Source organism: Sceloporus undulatus, chromosome 2, assembly GCF_019175285.1.
Source record: "Sceloporus undulatus isolate JIND9_A2432 ecotype Alabama chromosome 2, SceUnd_v1.1, whole genome shotgun sequence".
Classification (NCBI taxonomy): domain Eukaryota; kingdom Metazoa; phylum Chordata; class Lepidosauria; order Squamata; family Phrynosomatidae; genus Sceloporus; species Sceloporus undulatus.
Genome location: NC_056523.1, coordinates 207282115 through 207302953, shown reverse-complemented (window position 1 = coordinate 207302953; position 20839 = coordinate 207282115). Strand labels below are relative to the sequence as shown.

Sequence of the window (20839 nt, the reverse complement as noted above, 5' to 3'; positions counted from 1 at the left end):
CTGCGTGATTCTATGGCATGCTTAGGCTGAAAGTTGGTAGTGTCATTGAAAATAACAGGGTTATCTATTATTATCCACAGTGTCAGGTATCCATGGGGGCCTTGGAACATAACCCCACAGTTACGGGGGCTGTACTATAATGTTTATTGTCTATAACTATTAGTCTTCCCCTCAACTAAATATATTTATCTCATTTTCCATTTTCCTTAATTATGTCTTTATACTCCCTCATTCAGATTCCTATGCCTTCTAGGCATCTAAACCCCCAGAAACTACACAAATCAGTCTTGATAACCTTTGTCAATATTTTTTTAAACCAATAAACATTGATTTATGATCTATCCTTTGCATTAAATCAACCACTAACAATAAACCCCTTATTGAAATCTAACATAAGCATGACATACCTAAACCCATAATGACATCTGAAATCCAGAAGAGCCAGCCTTTATTTCTATCAGTCCTACTTGAAATGCCCTTGGCATTTTTTTTTTCAGATCTCTCCAGTTGAACAAAGTAAGCACCTTTCCTCCAGTTAAACAGTACTTGTGACCATCCATCCCAACCATCAGCACCCCATGTTCCCCCATCTTCTTCATAGTCCTTGCCATTCCTCCATTCTCCATCGAGTCCAGTTCCTTGCTGAGTACAGGATCTCCATTCTCTCTCATTTCTAATGTCATCAGCATTTCCCTCAAGAATCACCGCATAGTTTTCAGCAACTGACCGCAAGCCACCATCTGTAATGCTGGCTCTTCATTTGTCCTCCTTTCCTGGACTGCCTATTTCTTCAGTTTTCTACTATGAAAATTCAGTTTCCTCATTCTCATTTTCTTCTTCCAATCCAAATTTCGATCTGTATCTCACTATATAATTCTTAAAGTCATTAATTATCCATTTATGTTCCTGCCCATATCTCTTGCCATGTTGCTGAATCAGGTTCCTCTTCCTGGGGTTAAATCTTTACCTTCTTCTGCTTAAGCCAAATCTTGGCGTGCTAGAAGTTAACCTTTCTCTTCACAGAAATGCCTCCAATGTAGTGTAGCAATGACAGTAGTTAATCTCTCATGTTATTCATGCTGTTTCGATGAGAAACCTCCTCTAGCCAAAACAATTCTTTTTTTTTTTCAAAATAAGCCAGTTTCATTCAGTATTTTTACAAAAACCATCAGTATTCCAACTTTGTAATTCCACGTTGCTATGTCCTTTTTTCACAAAATGTTTCCCCCGTTTATTCACAAATTTATTAAACTTCCTGGCTTCAGCTTGCAGTCTTAAAACCTTTTTAAAAATAATGTGAAATTTAAAAGGCAAAACACTCACCCAGATATTGATGGCAACCACTAAATAGAAGATTTCTTTTTATCCCATAAATCCCATTATTATTACAAAGATAGTTGAAGAAAGAAAGTATGGTCACTGACTTAGTGGCCAATAAAGCTTTTGTGCAGTGAGATGAGCTGATGGAAATTGTCCCATCATTCACCCCACCTTTCAGCCATGGTCAACTGTTACTGTCCCCGTAACCTTGGTGAGGTTTTTGGACATTAGAAAGCAATCTCCTTGTTTTCACCTTGTCAAGGGAGATACATCAGCAGTTGGAGTTTGTCTCCAAACTGGTGAAATGCCACTGTCATCTTCTTATGGAGCCCTATGACAGATGTGTCAGTCATCCATTTCCATATCCAGAAAAGTGAGCCTTCCACAGCAGGAGACCAGTTGTTTGCTAAAATAAGGTATTGATCTTCAGCGTATCAAAGCGACTCTTTAGGTCAAGCCTCAGCTTCCAGCAAATTGCACTATCATGACTTTTTGTTACCTTTTGGGAAGAGGGAATATAAGGGGAGGGCTTTTTTAAAAAAAATAAGGACAGGTAAAAGAAGAAAAGAAACGAGATTGCTGTGCTAGATGTATCTTTTTCCTATCTTCTGTTTTTGTCTCTGCTTTTTGTTAATTTATTGTAGCGTCTGTAGCAATATACTTCTGGATAAATATTCATGGTTGTGATTAATAGTTGCTCTCAAATGTGAAAAAGATTACTATTACTGTACTCGTGGCTCTTTTACATTACACTGTTACAGCATTGTAATTTCACTTTGACTCCTATGGCAATATCCTCTGCAATCCTGGGATTTGCGGTTTATGGAAGGGTATTCTCAGCCAGAGAATTCTAGTCCTTAATCAAACTACAAACCCCATGATTCTATAGGATGGAGCCATCACAGTCATAGCACTATAATTGTGTAGTGCAAATGGGTCCCTAAACTCTTACCTGCCTTCCTTTGTGCAGGCAATGCAAAATTGCCTCAAGTTAAATAAATAGGAATAAAGCAATATACAGGAAATCTCCAGAATAGTGAAATGAAGAAATAAAGGAACTGATTATGAAGAAAACTTTTTAAAAGCTGGAACCCAAGAAAAAAGTGATCCCCAACAGTTCCTGAAGTTTTTTGCTTAATGCCACTGTCTTTGTGGATGGGTGAGTTTTGTAAACCTAGATGTCTAAATAACCTAAAGGCATCCAATCCCATCTGATATTGGAAGGTAAGAAGAGTCAGCCCTGGGTAGTACTTTGATGGAAGACTGCCAATGAATGCCAGGTACTGTAGGCTATATTTCAGAGGAAGGAAGTAACAAAACTATCTCTGTATTCCTTGCCTGAGAAAACTCTGACATTTATGGGATCGCCATAAGTTGACAGGTGACTTGTAGGTACATACACACCCAGGAAAGGGAAAGTAAAATCTCCCGTTGGGTATTTGTTCCAGTAAAAATCACACACACACACACCATATACATTTTCTTTAAAAACAAACACGTATGATGCCTTAGAGAGCAATTAAAATAACTTTTAATTTGATTCTAAGAAGATAATTAAGTATAAAAATTACAGATAAGAGGTTTGTAAGTATAAGCCTTTTGGAAGTTGCAAGTGAAATTTTCACTTACATTGTCCAGGACACAACAGTTGCTGCCCCAGGATTCAATGGCTTCTTTTGCTTGAGCACATCTAATAAAATATTTGGCAAAACTGGAGGAAAATCACAAAAGCAGGCATAGTTACAAAATCAGTTTATTTAAAGGGAGTTTGCCCTTGTTTTCTTCTGAGGGTAAGAGAGAGTGATTTGTGGGTTTCTATGGCAGAGATTTGAACCCTGGTCTCCTGGAGTCCTAGTCCAGCACTCTAATCCCTATACCACACTGGCTCTTTTGCTTTTGTAACAGAGGATAAATGTAGTTTATTTCATTGAATTAACTGAAATGACTTTTAAAACGATGGCAGTGTCACAGTAGCTCAGGCTGGAAGTGACCATTTTTTATAATGCACATAGAATCAGCCTGACATTTGCTTTCTAACAACTCTTTGTGCAAATGGTTTGAGAGTGGGGGGAAAAAACTTCTGCTTGCGTTCTCTCCTGCTCTTTCTCTTCCCCCTCCTTTTGATAAACCAGCCCTCAGCCTTCTGACATCACAGTCCCATAAGGAGCCAAGGAAGGAATTTGATTTTGATGAGCTAAAAAAAATCTCTTTGTAGTTGGGGGCGGAAGGAGGCATACTTTAGTTTCAAAGATCTTAGGCATCAAATGAGAAATAAGGTAAGCTCCTTCCCCCTCCCTCCCCTAACCTCAGATAATATGGGTTGTCCTATCTTTAAAGATTTTACTTTTAAAGGGTATCTCTATCTTTAAGGTTGTGAAGAAGACTGACTAAGTTTCTAAGGATTTTGTGTCTTGCAAACTATGCATACTTAGGGCAATAGCGAGCTGCAAATTTTCTTTTTCCATCCTTAATAACTTAGACAATTAGCTCCTGTCTAACAAAAAAGTTAGTTAGTGTGCATGGAACAAATTCTCCACATCTGCACAACATATGATTTGGAAAATGCCCATAGTACCTTAAAAGAAACTGTTCTCAAAATGATAGCAGTTTTGGTCTTGAATTATTCAGAACAGCCTCTTCTCTTGCTGTTGTGCTATATATACCACATGTTTCAAGTTGTCTTAGCATGGTGTAGCTTTGTTTTTGAAGAAGCTCTTTTAAAATACTGGTTGTATTTTATTTGGGACTTCTGTGTAAAAATGGACTCTGGAGGAACACAATAAGGGTAGCCACTTTGGTTTGTTCAACACTTGTGGGGTCTCTTTTTCCTTTGCGTTCTCTCTCTGTCTGTCTCTCCCTTTCCCTCTGATAATGCATCCATTGATACAGGGAGCGTGTTTAAGTGTGTCTAAAAGCAAGCAGAGAATGCTGCCTTTATGCCACCATTTGCCAAGCTGCCTCCTCATTCTGCTTTTCAACCCTTTGTTCACTTAATAGTGTGGATGAAACACATTGTTTAGAACTGTTTTCTAGGCTGATGTTATAACCAATTAACTTATTCAGTAGTGGTTGATGTATATTAAAAAAAATCCTGCATTTCCCCCTCTCAGTTTAGCTGTTTAAAGCTGTTTTTTACATTTAAAAAAACACAACATCTGTCTCTTTCCATGTAATACTTTAGATGAGAACCAGTATGGTGTGTAGTGGTCATTGGACCACAACTCTGTAGACCATGGTTCAAATCCCCCCACTTGGCTATGGAAACCAATTCTTAATTGAAGGCAAAGGCAACCCCCCCCCCAAACAAATCTTGCCAAGAAACCCCCATAAGGTCACCGTAAGTCAGAAACAACTTGGAAGCACACAGCAATAATGCTTTAAATGGGCATGTGAATTTCTAACTGAATTTAAGCAGCATGCATCTGTAGAAATAACTATGTATTGACATTCAGCTATTTTGCTGTGATAATTTATGTTTGATTTGCTTATTCTAGTGGGTATGAAGCTGGGTGAGATAATGGACAGGAGAGCATCATAATTTTGTGCTACACAAACAATTTACTTGGGATATTTAGTGTATTGCCTATGGAAAGACTTGATGTTTTCAAGAACTATTGTACAGCATGCTTGTTAAATTACCCCTCCCTGCTTCTTTTAGTTGCTCTCTGACTCTGTCTCTCTTTCCATTTCTTAAGGTAACGCTGATGAAAATGTGTCAGTCAAATAAATACCTTTAACATAATCCAGATGTGCTGCATGTGACTTCATTAGTGGCTTTTTCAGCAGGAAATGGAGAATCCATGACTGTTTGGGGGAAATAAAGGAGTAGGACACGTGGGCAGGGCTGAAGAAGGGAATGTTTTATTCATTAGGATTCCTTCAGTGTCTTGTGCCCATACAAGGAGAGAGATAAGAGGGATTTCTAAATTGTTCTTCTGATGAAATGAGCTGAAAGGATGATGGCAATTGGGGCTAATGGTTAAGCTATGCATCAGTAAGAAAATATAGTGAAATTACTAGAAGTTTACAAATGCTGGTTAGTTTCAAGTAAATCATACATTGTGGCCTGGATACACCAGTGGCATGTAAGGAATTTGCCAACATCCTGTCATAGCACTACTGTACATGCAAAAAGGAAGTCTAGGTTGCCTTTGTGATTCTTCTTTCTGGATAACACAGCCATTTCTCTCCCTTTGCACCACCAAATGGCTGGGATCAAAAGGAGACACACAACCACTTTTGTACCTCAGATCTGTTTTCTAATAATAGACGTGAAGCCCTGCATGAAAAACAATTGCTTAAAAAAAATTAACAGTGAAATTTGAAAGGAGCTTGTATCTTGAGGCATTTGTTTCTTGAGCCTCCTCCTGTTTTTTATGGAAAGAAATTTAAAAATCCTTCAGAACACACACAAGCCTTTTGGGCTAATATAGTGGCTGTTGTTGTTGTTGTAGTTGTTGTTGTTGTTTGCCTTCAATTCATTTCTGACTTATGGTGACCCTAAGGCAAATCTATCCTGGGGCTTTCTTAGTCAATTTCTTCAGAGTAGGGATGCCATATCCAGCCTGGGGGCAGGACTTTCCCGGTTTGGGGCGGGTCTGCACGGTCCCGCCCCGGTTTGACCCTGCCCCCAGGACACCCCCCTTGCGATGGACGCCAGGCAGGGAAAGGAGCCTCGCATGAGCGAGGCCCATTCCCTGCTTGGCCTCCTCCGCCGAGGGAGACGGCCTGGCTCTGCTCCCTCTTTCCCGGCCTCTGTGAAGGCCAAGCCTCCACAGAGGCCGGGAAAGGGAGGGGGGCTGCCCGCAATTGCCATGATCGGGGGTGCTCTCCTCCCTCTTTCCAGGCCTCTGTGACTGCCAAGCCTCCACAGAGGCCGGGAAAGGGAGCGGATTCCTTCTCCGCTTGGGCTCTGTGAACGGAGCCCAAGCGGAGAAGGAATCCTTGCTGAGTGGAGGGATTCTTTTCCCCGGGCTCCGTTGAAAAACTGGAGCCCAGGGTAAAAAGAGATGCCTCCCTTCAGCGAGGTTTTTTTTCAAAGTGTGATGACCCCCCCCAAAAAAGTGTGCTACATTTGAAAAATTTTGTCCTACATTTGTCCCGGTTTGGAGGTCCTGACTAATGGCAACCCTACTTCAGAGGGAGTTTGCTATTGCCATCCTCTGAGGCTGAGAAAGTGTGACTTGCCCAAGCTCACCCAGTGGGTTTACATGGCTGAACTGGGATTTGAACTCTGGTCTCCAGAGTCATAGTCCAATAATCAAACCACTACATCACTTACTTCAGTGTTTAAAGTGAATCTGCTCTTAATTCACTACAGTGATGAAACTAAACATGATGGTGGCAATGTCATGCATTACCTAGTAGAACTGCTGTAATAAGGTAGAGTGGAGTTGCAGGTGTGTGACCGGTAGTTTACCTTCCTGCAAGCTTTTCCTCCAGGTACTAATTACCTTCCTTGGTCTATGGCGGCATATGTGAATGTGATTGAGAGAGATTACTTTGCCAGGGAACTTGCCAAAAAGTAAATCTTGAAAAGGAGGAGAGTTCAGCTTCTCTCATTCATGCTGTCCTTTCTGATTTCCCCCCACTTGTTTCCAGTGATGCAGCTAGTCCCCAATTAAAATACACAAAATGTCTACAGTTCATTCCTAATACTGAAAACTCTCAGTATATATGTCCCAATTAAATGGAAGCACTTCCCTACGGTTATTGAGGTTTTTTTTGTTATTTACACAGGGTTTTACAGTTTTAGAAGAGTGGAGGTTCTCTGGTTTCTTGAAAAATAAACAAAAACAATAATGTGTCACCAGCCAAGTTTTAGGAATTGATTGCAATGGGCTTATAATGGTGGGCTGCCTTGCTGATTTTTAACTTTTGACTTTTAATGGATTCTTAAATTGTATTCATTCTATGGACTGTTTCATTTTAAAATAAGTTTTATATATTTTTACTGGTTTTTCTGTATATGTATCTCAATCTGTATTTATCTAGATACTTTATAAGCCTCCTTGAGTCCTATTATTAGGAAAAAGGCAGAATATAAAGGAAATAACAACAACAATAATAATGGTAGTAATACAATTTTAATGTTTTGTATTCTTCCCCTTTTTTGATCTACTGGATTTAAACACCATACTACATTTTTCACTCATTATATATAAATACTATAGCTTCATATGGATTTCTGAATGGTTTAGTTATGGAAACTTCACTCGTTTTATAAAGGAGGAATTGTTACAAACGCATTTCTAATGCATGGTATCATGATCCAAGAGCTTTTTCTATTGACACACACTAAATCAGTGGTGGCAATGAGATCCATAGCTCGGTATGTACTTAGACAGTGCCCCAGTATTTGGCTGGGAACTCTCAATTTTTCCTAGCAGTCCTAGAAATCTAATTTTCAGTTTGGAAGGTAATATGTGATATTCTGGGCAGAAGTGGGTGAACCTGGCTATAATGATGCAGGACTTAGCTATACAATTCTGCCATCAGTCCAATCAATAGAAATTATATTTATGGCTTATTATCTTACAAAGTGTTAATGATGGAGAAAATTATGTATTGGCGCCTTAAACTGCTAGAGATTTCTAAAAGATATTTAGTTTAGAACTCCTGGTGTCAGTTTTTCTCCTTATAGTTAATACACATATTTATATATTTGCATATAGAGTGAGAGAATATGCATTCCTTTCTCCATGTGGTTTTATGTAATGCTCTTTGAAATCAAGCTAGGCTGCTCTATCTTTCAGCTGTATTTTCCCCTTTGGATTTGAATCTTTTGAACATCTTCCTGGTGTCTGAAGATCAATAGTGGCTGCTTCTTTAAAAATGGGAAAGAAGAATACCTGTTTCTTTGCCATAATAATCATAGGTGGCATAATCACCAGAATCCGTCCCAGAGAAGTTATGAGCAATTTAAAGGAAGAGTGGACTGACACAACCCTCATTCTTGTGGCGGGGGGGTGGTGGTGGTAGTGGTTAGGTTTAAGACTGCCAATTTGACAAATAGCAGAGAGAGGAGGCTCTCCTTTTGCATCGTTGTGTGATCAACCCTGTTTACCTGTCATAGATTGCCATTTAAATGGCTGCATTCCTGTATTACACCTGTAATGACTAGACTTTTGGATTACTTTCTAGGGCAAAGTTGCGTTCAGGGAGCTGATGAGTTTATAATAGTTCCGTGTAGGGATGGAAAGAATACCCAAAAATATTCCTCCCAAATGGTTGAAAAACATGTTTGAGTTTCTTCCCCAGTAGCTCCCCCTGCCGTACCAGGTGACACCCGGGGGAGAGGCACCACTGTTGATAACCACTCAATCTAATAACCTTAAGTCCTTTCTGAAAGCTGTTTATTATATTAGTGGCTCTCATAGTATTCTCTGACTAAATTTCTAGAGTTAGAAAATGAATTCCAGTAACACGTGTTTCTTTTTCTTTTATGGTAATAAACAAAATTATCATCATCCAATATTTTGCCCCCATCCTAGGACTCAAAGTAGCTTACAAAAGTTTAAAAAAGATTAAAATGTCACAACACTAAAACATATAAAGATTAAAATACAGAAAGAAAGGCCTTCCCTGAAGATCTCAGGACCCGAGCAGGCTCATATGGGAGAACAGTCCTTCAGATATCCTGGACTGAGCCTCACAGGGGAAAGTAATTTGCCTTTCCCTTGCAAGTATCTGCCAGGTGGCAATGAATAACACGCTGCCTGGCAATGTTGAGCCCTCCCACCTTAAAAACAATTGCGGAGTCCTTGTCCCAGCATTTTTATGTCTGTATTAGATAATATGGAGGATAGAACAGAACCCTTGAGACCTCACAGGCCAGTGGCCGGGGTCCTAAACAGGTGTCCATCCCCTTTCCATGATTCACCTCTCCAGGAAGGAACTGTGCCATTCCTTTTGAGAGAAGGGCCAAGTTGTATAAATGTGCATATGAGGTCACATCTTTTGTCAGATATATAGCAGGGGGTACAGTTCTCTTGCCTCACCATGTGTAAAGTCCTTTGGTGGCTATGTGAATTGCCCTAGAATGTGGCTTAATCACTGTGTAGGCTGTATGTGTATTGGTTGCAGTTGTTCAAGAAAGGAATTGAGGTGATTTGTTATTGAATAGCATTGTGGAGATGTTTATGCCCACAAAAAAGGAGGGGGGAGATGTATGTGGCAGTTATTTACAGACTTCTGGAGAAAATACAGAATGTGTTGATTATGGCATGTTTTTGATCTTCAGCATTCCCTTTAATTGATAGTGAAATGAGATTCCTTTCCTCACTTGTATAGATTTGAGAGGCTGGCAGTGGTTGGAAAATTAAAAATGGTACATCTCAACTTAAAGCATCCTACTATAGACATTGAACAGATCTTTGGCTTTCACACTTGTTTGCAGGTTAATGGAACAAAACTTCATACTAAAGGGGCTGTAAAGGCAAGAACATACAATGGGCCCTCCACATTTGCTGAGGTTAGGGGTACAGGATACCCATGAAAAAGGGAAAACTACAAATATACACACACACACCTGAGAGAACACAACTCTAGGAATCTCTAGGTCTTCCAGTGCAACTCTGTGGCCAACAGGAGCCCTGGTGGTGCAGTGGTTAAATGCCTGTACTGCAGCCATTCACTCAAAAACCACAAGGTTGCGAGTTCAAGACCAGCAAAAGGGCCCAAGCTCGACTCAGGCTTGCATCCTTCCAAGGTCGCTAAAATGAGTACCCAGACTGTTGGGGGCAGATTAGCTTACTTGCTAATTAGCTTACTTGCTGTTCACCTCTATGATCTTTGGAATAGTGGTATATAAATAAAACAAATTATTAATTATTATTATTATATTCCAAATGTTTACCATAGAATTGCACTGGAGGACCTACAAATACCTATAGAACTGTTTTCTCTAGGACTCTTTAGATCTTCCAGTGCAACATGTGACAGATGTTGACCATAGAGTTGGACTGGAGGACCAAGAGATTCCTAAAGAAAACATATCAAAGCCACTAAAATCAAAGCCACAAATGTGGAGAGATGAGTGTATTACATGGTGACACTAACAAATACTTAATCATTTTCACAGTTGAATAACCTGGAGGAAAGAAGGCTAAGTGAAGATATGATAGTCTTCAAGCTTCTGAAGGACTATAATGTGGAAGATGGAGCTAAGTTTTTCCCTGATTTTGCAGAAGGCAGAACAAGAATGAATGGATGGAAAAATCAGGAGGTTTTAGGCAAACATATTAGAGAAGCGTCCTAATACTGAATGCTGTGAAGTAGTGAAACAGACAGCTCTGGGAGGCACTGGATTTGCCTTCACTGGAGACACTTAAAGAATGTCTGCATGACTATGTGTGAGATTTCTGTGAAGCTTTAGATAGAAATGAAGGGTTTTTTTCTGGGCAGGGGCTTTCCCCAAAAAATAGAAATTTTCAGAAAAATAAAAACAATGCAATATTAACACTTTCACAGATATACAGTCACTTTGATTCTTTAGAACATAAAATGCATTATATGTAAAACTTTGTTTGGCATAACATTATCATGGTAATATTAAAAGTACAGTTTACTCAGAATATAAACAAGTTACTTAAAAATTGTTTTGTTGTTGTTAGAAATGGGACTACAAAGAACTACCCAGAACTGTACAGAATACTTGTACTGAAAGGAAACTCTTTGGTTTTACCAGTTTGAGAAGAAAGCTAAATAAATAAATATTAGAGGAAAATATTATATAAAGACCAAAGTTTCCAGTAAAAATATTAAACCTCTTAAAATGTTCTTCATTTCTAGAAACAATTGTTATAGCATATTGATGTGACATGAATGGATTCACAGATATACAAAAGAAACATGTTTATTATGTTTGTATTTGGGGAAAAACTTGCTGGAGGGAGAGGGGAAAAAATTCATCCCATCCCTTTGCTACTACATGCTCTGCTCTTAAGACATTTATATATTGTGGAATAGGAGTTTCAAGAAAATGGAAAATATGCTAATGCCTTTGAAAGCACAAATAATTGCAGTGTTACAAAAGGACATGGTACAAATGTCACGGCTACATAGCATCTGGTATCGCAAGCCAAAATAAGGGTTGCACGTATGGAAGGCTTGGCTCTTACTAAAAATATCTTTTGTGAAGTATAATTGTGATTACTTAATAAGTGGCATTCCACATTTGCATCAATAGGCTTTTGATTACTGAACCTCCCATGCAGTGACAGCCAGAAAAGAATGAAAAGCTCCTTATAGGAAGTTGTGGCATGATATGTGTGTGTATGAATGCATAAACTATAGAGAGAAAAGACAGCATTTCATTGTAGGGATAGGTTGTTGATTTTTGTTGTGTGCCTTCAAGTCATTTTCGACTTATGGCAGTTCTAAGATGAACCTATCATGGGCTTTTCTGGGGCTGAGAGTCTGTGTATAATATTTTCAAACTGTAGATGGTTGAATCTGTAGATAAAGAATCTGTGAACATGGAGGGCCAGTGGCACTAGGTTTTGATTATTAAAACGTGTACATTTCTCGCCATCTCAAGCTATTTTCTTCAGGTTTTTTACTGAAAAACAAAGGTTAATTACAGTACTTGTATATTAAAATCAGCATGCTTTCAATAGTTACGCTTAATGGTCCCATTACAGCTGAGTTCTGATGTTTATGCAGAAATAATTCCTACATATTTCAGTGAACCTTCTTACTAAGTATTGTATTCTTGCCTTATTAAGATATATTTAATGATGATTTTTTTAAAGAATAGATTAAATAGGCCTTTGTCTCAGTTCTTTCATATTACTACTACTATCTTTTCATCATCACCATCATCATCATCGTTGTTTGTATACTGCCTTTACTGATGAGAACATGGAAGAGGGCCTTCTCCATGGCTGTGCCAAGACAGGCACCATCCTAGAGAGGCTGGACTTGGCACCTCTGTAACTGAATGTTTGTTTATTGCAACAGGCTTTCAAGAACTCAATGGTTATGAGAAAGGGTCTTTTAATAATGTGCTATATTTCTATATTTTTTGCTTTTTTAATGGATTTGAAAGGTTCTACTGGTGTTTAATCATCAGCCCCTGTTTGCAGGGCAAGAAATGTAACCAACCCAAATGTAATATCGATTGGTTGGTATGATTTTTTGTATAGCCATTTTTTTCTGTTTAGAGAAACAACAGCAACACCATACATGGCAGGTGGCTGAAACTCAGGGACATTGTATGCAACTTTTCAAGTGACAATGATGTAAGATGCCTCCCTTTTATATCTAGTTCTGTATCACAACATGACTTGAGAGAACTAAAATATCTTGCTTGCCTGAATGACACTTAAATCTTTCCCACTGATGACATCAGTAGAATTTCATGATGCTCAAGTGTGCCCTTAAACCTACTCCAGTCCAAAACACACTGCAGAAATAATCCAGTTTGAGACTGCTTTAACTGCCCCAGCTCAGTGCTAGGGAATTTTGGAAACTAGTTTTGTGAGACATTTAGCCTTCTCTGTTAGAGAGCTCTGGCACAACAATAAACTACAGTTCCCGGGATTCCCTAGCACTGGGCCAGGGCAGTTAAAGCAGTCTCAAACTGGATTATTTCTGCAGTCTGTTTTGGACCTCAGTTCCATATAGAATAGAATCCGTATTTGCATTGTATTAAGAATATCTGCCCCTCCTTCATTCCTTCCCTCCCTCTCTATCTCTCTCTTTGCTGAATGTCTTCACATTCTTCCCTCAACCCAACTGACCTCCAATTTTTTTGTACCTGCCATTTTTAAATTTTGAACTGCTCAGGGTTTAGTTTTTTTTAAGCTTCTATTAGCCTCTTGCACATCTTGATGGCTATACATACATTGTAATTACAAGGGCAGTCAGAACTCTAATGATAATAAGGACACAAACTTCAGAAATTCTGTAATGCCATAATTGCTTGTCCTGGTTTTAGGTTGTTCCATGTGTATGAGATAATTAATGTAATGATGATATTATTAAGTTTTTGTTTTGTTTTTTTTAATCCTACATAACTAATTGTAAACTCTGTTTCTTTGCTTTGTGTGCGAAATGCTGAAGATGTTGTAATATAACTCCACAGCTTCAGATTTTAAGAGAGCAATCAAAGAAATAAATAAGCTTGGACAGCAACATCTGTTTTTAGTCAGCAATACCTTTTATGCTGAAACATTGCTAATATAGAACAGGCAGGGGTTTTGTTTTTTTTTCTGTGAATAGGATAGCGTTGCTTTTTCTTGACTTAAGCAAGATACATATTATTGGTTGGCTTTCCTTTTTTAAACAAAATCTGCTTCAGAGGAAGATGATTGTGACCAGAGAATTCAGTGGGAGCAGAACCTTTTCCATGCACAGCTTCACAGGCTGTTTGTACCCTAAATGGATCCCTACAAGCATTTGTTTGGAACTCTGGGAGGGACGTCTTGGGCCATAGTTTGGCTATGTGGGTGGGTGGGAGTTGGGATAAAAGCACATCTATGGGCTGCAGATAAATTTGCTTACTTCCCTGCTTTACTTTTGGGTGCAAATTTAATCTTTCTTTTTGGCTTGAATAATGATTATTGCTAAGTAGGAACTGACACCACTAGACTTTCTTGCATTAACCCACATTGAGAAATGTGCTACCTTCCAGATGATGTTGGACTGCAACATCTATCATTCCTAGCCAGTATAGCCAATGATTAGACGTTAGAAGAATGGTTGATCAGCAACATCTGAAATTTCACATGTTCCACACCACTTTGTTAGCCAGAGTTCGGAACCAGGGTTTTAAAAGGATGGTTAGGATGGAACTATGATTATCCATACTTAATATTGTCTTCAGTTGCCTCAATTACTTCTGGTATAAGCAACCACCTGCTGAAGGCCTGGGAACTAGTTTTGAAACTTTGGGATCCCATGAGGGCTGCAACTAGCAAAAATAAATAAAGAAATAAAACATACAAAGAAATAGAATCTAGGAATGGCTTCTTGACCACTTCTGGCTTCTGGACGTTTTACTTGTTTGTGTTTTCTGTAAGTTTTTGAAGACTTTCAAACCTGAACACTGCAAAACTAATGTGCCTAGAAGCTCCCAGAAGTGACAAACAGGCTTTTCTTGCAAGTAATGGTGCGTATTGGGGAACAAGGTGCAAAAAGTCATCCAGGGCCACATTCAGCTCATAGACCACATTGTGTCCAGCTCTGTATTACAGGGAATGTCCCTGCATATCTCACATGACTTCATATGCTGCTTGCAGTGTTTTCTACTGAGAGAGTTGCCCATCTATGAAGCATATGAACTGTCATGAGAATCCTCAAGTCTAGCTATTCAAGAGTCTCTACCAAGCAACAGCTCAATGTTTCTTTTGATTTGTGCTGTGATCTTCGTTTATGTGTTTCAGAGTAATTCAGGGGTGTGCGCCAACCTCTTTTAGCCCAAGAGGTGAATTCAGATTGAGAGAATCCCATGCATTCCAGTTAAGGGCAGAGCCAAAGACAAAAGGGTGCATATTTTAGCTAAAATTTCTTATTGCCTGTATCCTAGCCTTGGGAAAAATATTTCAGTCTCTTTAAATGGGGATGGGAATCAAAACCAGTGAATAATGGTATTAAAGGGAAGGAGGAGCTGCTGTTGGAAGGGCTAGATTGAGCCCCAGGACCTGAAGTTCTCCATTCCTTTTTAAATTTGTGTGTTTGGAGGCGAAAAGATTATATAAATAGAGACAAATTTTGAACGATGTGCTAAGGAAAAATTCAAGTCATTCCAGATTATCAATTCTATGTCTGAAAGAAACACACCTTAATAAAATAGCTGGCAGGTCATCCATTCTTTTGCTCAGGCAAGGAATGGGTTACAGTGCAGCGAACATTTACTTTTGGTGTTGCATGGGAGGTATTTTCTTCTCGGCTTACTTTGTATCTGTGCTTTACTCTGAATTATTAAGATGTTTTGTTGTTGTTGTTGTGTGCCTTTAAGACATTTTCAACTTATGACAACCCAAAGACAAACATATCACAGAGTTTTCTTGGCAAGGTTTGTTTGGAGGGAGAGTTTGCCTTTGCCTCCTTTTGAGGCTAAAAAAATGTGATTTGCCCACGATCACCCAATGTGTTTCCATGGCCTAGCAGGAGTTTGAAGCCTGGTCTGCAGAATCATAGTCTAACATTCAGTCCATTAGATAGTTAGCTTTATTTATACAATGATTTGCTAACATCATTGTTTTAAGATAAAACTGGTATTTGAAGGGTCATTAGAAACTCCACAAGCATTTCAAAACTGAATGTTTACTGGCGCAGTGGTTAAATGCTGGAACTGCAGCCTTTCACAGCCACAAGGTTATCCTTCAGGGTTTGACTCAGCCTTGCATCCTTCCATAGGTCACTAAAATGAATACCCAGCTTGTTGGGGGCAGTTAGCTTACACATTGTAAACCGCTTAGGGAGTGCTTAAGTGCACTAATAAAATGGTATAGAAATGTACTTGCTATTGCTATTGATATATTGCAACATTGGGATTAATGTGATTTTTCTTTCATGGTCCATCATTGATTACCATAATCACATATTACTACATATGATTGTAAATCAAGCCAAGCTCTAGATCAGGGGTAGGCAATCTTTTTGAGCCAGGGGCCGGGTTGCTGTCCCTCAGACAACTGGGGGGCCGAAGCCAATAAATAAATAATTAAATATTTTTTTTAAAAAAAATTAAATATATAAATAAACCAGGACAAATGTAGGACAAAAATTTCAAATGGACAACACTTTTTAAAAAAAAAATGGAGGACACACGAAAAAATTTGCTGATTTTTTAAAAAATGTTAATATAAATGCATGTTTCTGAGGCTTCTATAGACAATTTCCCCCCAAAGGCCCCAGCGGCAATCGGCGGCAGGACCGGGCTGGGGCCAGTCCCAAGGCCTCGCCGGGCCGCATCCGGCCCGTGGGCCACAGGTTGCCTACCCCTGCTCTAGATTAAATATGAAATCAGTTTTCATGTGCAAAATCCAAAGAAAAATTCTCTCTTGCTTATCAGAATTCACAGGGAAGGCTACAGTGAAATGAAAACTTTCAATTTGGCTACCTTCAGCTGGAGACATTCGAACAGAGCTTGAAAGGTTACCTTTGGGGACAGCAGCTACCAAAACCACATGACCACTGGCTGTCCTAGCTAGGAGATTCTGAGAGCTGTAGTCTAAAAAATAACTTTTCTGGACTCTAGATTTATGCTCATGTATCTGTGTTTATATGCACATTTAAAATCTGAGATATTATACATGCATATAAAGAAAGTGCAGGTTGGGTTTTTTTAAAATCCCAACCTGCACTTTGTTTATATGCATGTATAATATATTTAATTTCTTTATGGTAGGTTTTTTTTTGTTCCTAACCACATGGTTTGCTTTGTTGCTTTGCTCATAATTAAACTTGAGAGTGGGGCATTTGATTTAGCTTCTGATTTCTGAGTGCTCTCAAACAGATCTTTTATTACTCCCCATCCCTTTTAAAGAATCAATCCTTCCTTTCTGTTAGGGTAGATATAAGAGATTGTGGTGCATATGTTTCAGACCTCGTGCCTCAATTATTAATAGCAGCAGCAGCAGCAGCTGTTGATAATAAAGGGCCTATTGTGGGTCATTACTGTGGGTCATAGCCTTAACTGCTCGTTTTAATTTTGAAAACTTTAATTCCATAGTTAGTCATACCAAATTTCTTGCAGCAGCAGGGGTGAGGAACCTCTGGCTCTCTAGATTTTATTGCACAGCAACACCCTTAGTCCCTTTCCATTGGACATATTGCCTGGGGATGGTGGGAACTGGAGTCCAACAACATCTGGAGATCCCCAGGTCTCTTCTCATATGCACAGTTGTTCTAAAACTTCTATATTTAAATGGTAGCTTTTTTATATTCACTTTTTCAGTTATACTGAGTTGCTTGCCTAAATGATCCCATTTTTGTTCCTTAAACGTCAGTGTCAGCTTTGCAGATAATACCAGAGAAATTACAGTACAATCACACGACCATATTATTAAACCATCTTCCTATGCACCTTCCTCATTTGTTGTTCAAAACAAAGTGAACCAACATAAATAAAGGTTCTCTGCTTAAGTCACCTGGAAGTAATTGTTAATCACCACTGGCAAGTAGATAAGTGGCTATTTACAATATTGAATATTATGTTGGAATTCCATTAATTCTATTTTGTAGTTTTTCAACCACTTGCTAACTAGAGTCAAGAGGTAACTGTGCTGAACATGGATCATAGAATCTGATTTAGAATCAAGTTTTTTTCAGATACAGAAAATCTGAATTTCAGCTTTTGCTGATGTTAACTAATCATGATTAAATTATTTCTGCTATCCAAATGACTATTCAGACACTTCTGCTATGATTAATTCAGATGCTGCTTATACTTGGAAGAGAGACTACCAGGTAGTACTGAGTTCTGTTAGTTATATATTTCAGAAGAAGGCTGTAGCAAGCCTCCTTTGAGTATTCCTTGTCTAATAAAACCCTATGAAATGCATGGGGTTGCCATGAGTCAGCAAGCAGCATGAAGGCACATACTTTATTTTTAGTTTAATTCAGATGCTTTTAGCACCATTTAGCCACTTTTCAACAATAGAAATTGTGGAAATAGGTTTGCAGTGGAAACCGCTTTCATGTGTCACTTGATGAATAGCTCCTTTCTGATTTTTCTGGTATACCTATAATGCATTGACTTTTGTAAGGTAGTTCACATGGAGACAGTGAAAGAGATCTGCCATAGCTTCTGGTTAATTGTTACTTTGAAAACTGCATAGCATACTTAAGGTAAAGCAGATAGATTTCAGGTAAATTAGTTTGATTCTGTGGGATTGTGGAAAAGAAAACCACTCATATTTAAAAATGAAAAGTAGCTATTTCTTACTGATCACTCTAAATATTATTTAGTTTGGTATCTTTTAAAATGTAGCTTTTAAATAATTGGTGAGTTAAACCAAGGTACTTTCCACTGCTAACTTTTAACTTTAGTTTATCTCTTTTTCTTTATATTGTCTTGATAACAAAGAGGGTTTGGACTATTATTTCTTACTTATTAGCACCACCATTCAATACCACAACATTTGAAAGAGAATGAACATTTGAATAAGACCATGATATAGCTGGAAGGTGGGGGAAAGACTGATCTTCCAAGAAAACAAGTAATGCTTACTTTGTTGTTGTTGTTGTTAACTGCTTTCGCGTCAATCTCAACTCATGGCAACCCTGCTGATAAGACATCTCCAAGACCCTTTGTCCTCTACTGCTATGCTCAACTCTTGCAAACTCATACTCATGCTCTTTAACAGAATCCATCCATCTAGCATGCAGCGTTCCTCTCTTGCTACTTCCCTCCACCTTTCCTAGCATTATTGTATTTTCCCTGTGATTTATGTCTTCTTGTGATGTGTCCAAAGTATGCCAGCTTGCGTTTTGTCATCCTGGCTTCCAGGGAGATTTCTCATTTGATCCACTCTAGGACCCATTTGTTTGTCCTTTTGGCTGTTCGTGGGATCCTCAGCACTCTTCTCCAGCACCACATCTCAAATGAATTGATTTTTTCATATCTTCTTTTAACTGTCCAACGGGCTCTACAAAAGGGCGGTGGGACGCCTCCTCTTTTTGCCCCAGATTGGTGCCACAGCAGCCACACACAGCAACACCAATCTGCTCCCTCTAGGAAGCAAAGAGAAGCTGCTCCAAGTAGCTTCCTGGAAGGGGTGTCATAAGCGCCACAGCGCAACATCATGATGCTCCTTCTGTGCAGGGCTGTTTGGGTGCTGTGCATGACATGCATCATCATGGCATGTGCTGTGTGGATGGGTGTGCACCAAAATGGCGCCCAGGCAGTGCGGTGAGGGCTCATAGCATGCGGATAAATATTATTATTATTATTATTATTATTATTATTATACAAATTGGCACAAATTGCCGGTCTGTACAGCCCCCAACTCTCACATCCATACATTGTAACAGTAAATACAGTCGTCCCTCATAACGTGCATATCTGGGATCCGCGACCTTGAATACTCATGGAGAGGTGACCTCCGTTGTTTCCAATGGGATGCGCCGCTACAGTACAGGCTGCGCACACCCCATTCAAGCCAATGGGGCTTGGATATGCGTGAGCCTCCATTTTCACGGGGGGGGGGGGGCGTCTGGCACAGATCCCTTTGAAAACAGAGGGTCAGTTGTACAATGGCTTGTATGATTCTAATTTTATTGCTCAGTTGTGTATCTTTGCATTTTAGGATCTTTTCTAGTTCTTTCATAGCTGCCCTCCCCATTCTTAATCTTCTTCTGATTTACTGGCTGCAGTCCTCTTTTCTATCAATATTGGGTCCCAGATATGATAACTCTTCTACTATTTCTGTTTCCCCATTGTCTAGTTTGAATTTATGTAAGTTAACCGTGGTAATTATTTTTGTTTCTTTACATTCAACAGTAAGCCTGCCTTTGCACTTTCTTCTTTGATCTTCCTTAGTAGTTGTTCGAGATCTGTGAGGTTTTCTGCTAGTATTATGCTAGTATTGTGGTCAGCATATCTCAGATTATTGATATTCCTTCCTCCTGTTTGCATTCCTCCTCCTCCTTTGTCCAAGGCTGCTTTTCCTACAATATGTTCTGCATATAAATTGAACAGCCAGGGTGATCAGATGCAGCCTTGTCTGACCCCTTTGCCAATTGGGAACCATTCTGTTTCTCCATGTTCTGTTCTGACAGTAGTCTGTTGTTCTGAATACAGATTCCTCATCAGAACTATCAGACGTGTTGGCACTCCCATGTCTTTAAGGGTGTTCCATAGCCTTTCATGATTTAGGCAAAAACTTCGCTATAGTCTATAAAGCACACACTGATTTTCTTTTGGAATTCCGTGGTGCACTCCATTCTCCATCATATGTTTGAAGCCTCTGAGATCTCTGGTTGGAGCCTATGGCCCGGTACAGACGGGCCTATGGGGCGCCCTCATCATGTGCTAGGGGTTGGCCGAGGGCGCTCCACCCACACATGCCTCAAGCCTAGCATGTGATGAGGGCATCAAAATGTCAGCACCCTGTACAGATGGGCGCCGCCATCATGTAAGTGTCATGCACCATCCACATGGTGCCATGCAGCACTTACGTAACTGACGCACTCATTACGCCACTACTGCGGCAGAAAAAATGCTTTTTACAGGTTCTTTTTCCACTGCCGGGAAACTGCACAGTTTTTCCGTTGCATTTCCCCCAACAGAAAACTAGGCACCGTCAGACTGCCCTTTTGGGGCGGTCTGTACCAGGCCTATGTTCCAAAGAGGCACTAAACCAGTAATCTCATCTCATTGAGCTTGATTTCTTGGTTTGAAATAATGAACCACTATGCATGCCATCTTTCTCAAGCAAGTTTTAATTAATTGTGTTCCAAAAAGTATTCAAATTTTCAAATAGAAAATGTGCTGCTTCACCATTCTTAATTTAAAAGAAAGAAAGAAAGAAAATATTAGTTGTCATGTCCATGTAGGAACGTAGAA

The 20839-nt window shown here is 39.3% G+C and overlaps 1 protein-coding gene across 4 annotated transcripts in view; it reads left to right on the top strand.

The window, feature by feature from the left end:
• PALM2AKAP2 (PALM2 and AKAP2 fusion) overlaps nt 1-20839 on the top strand; it is a 325590-nt gene that overhangs the window by 273950 nt on the left and 30801 nt on the right. The gene's annotated exons all lie outside the window — the stretch shown is intronic.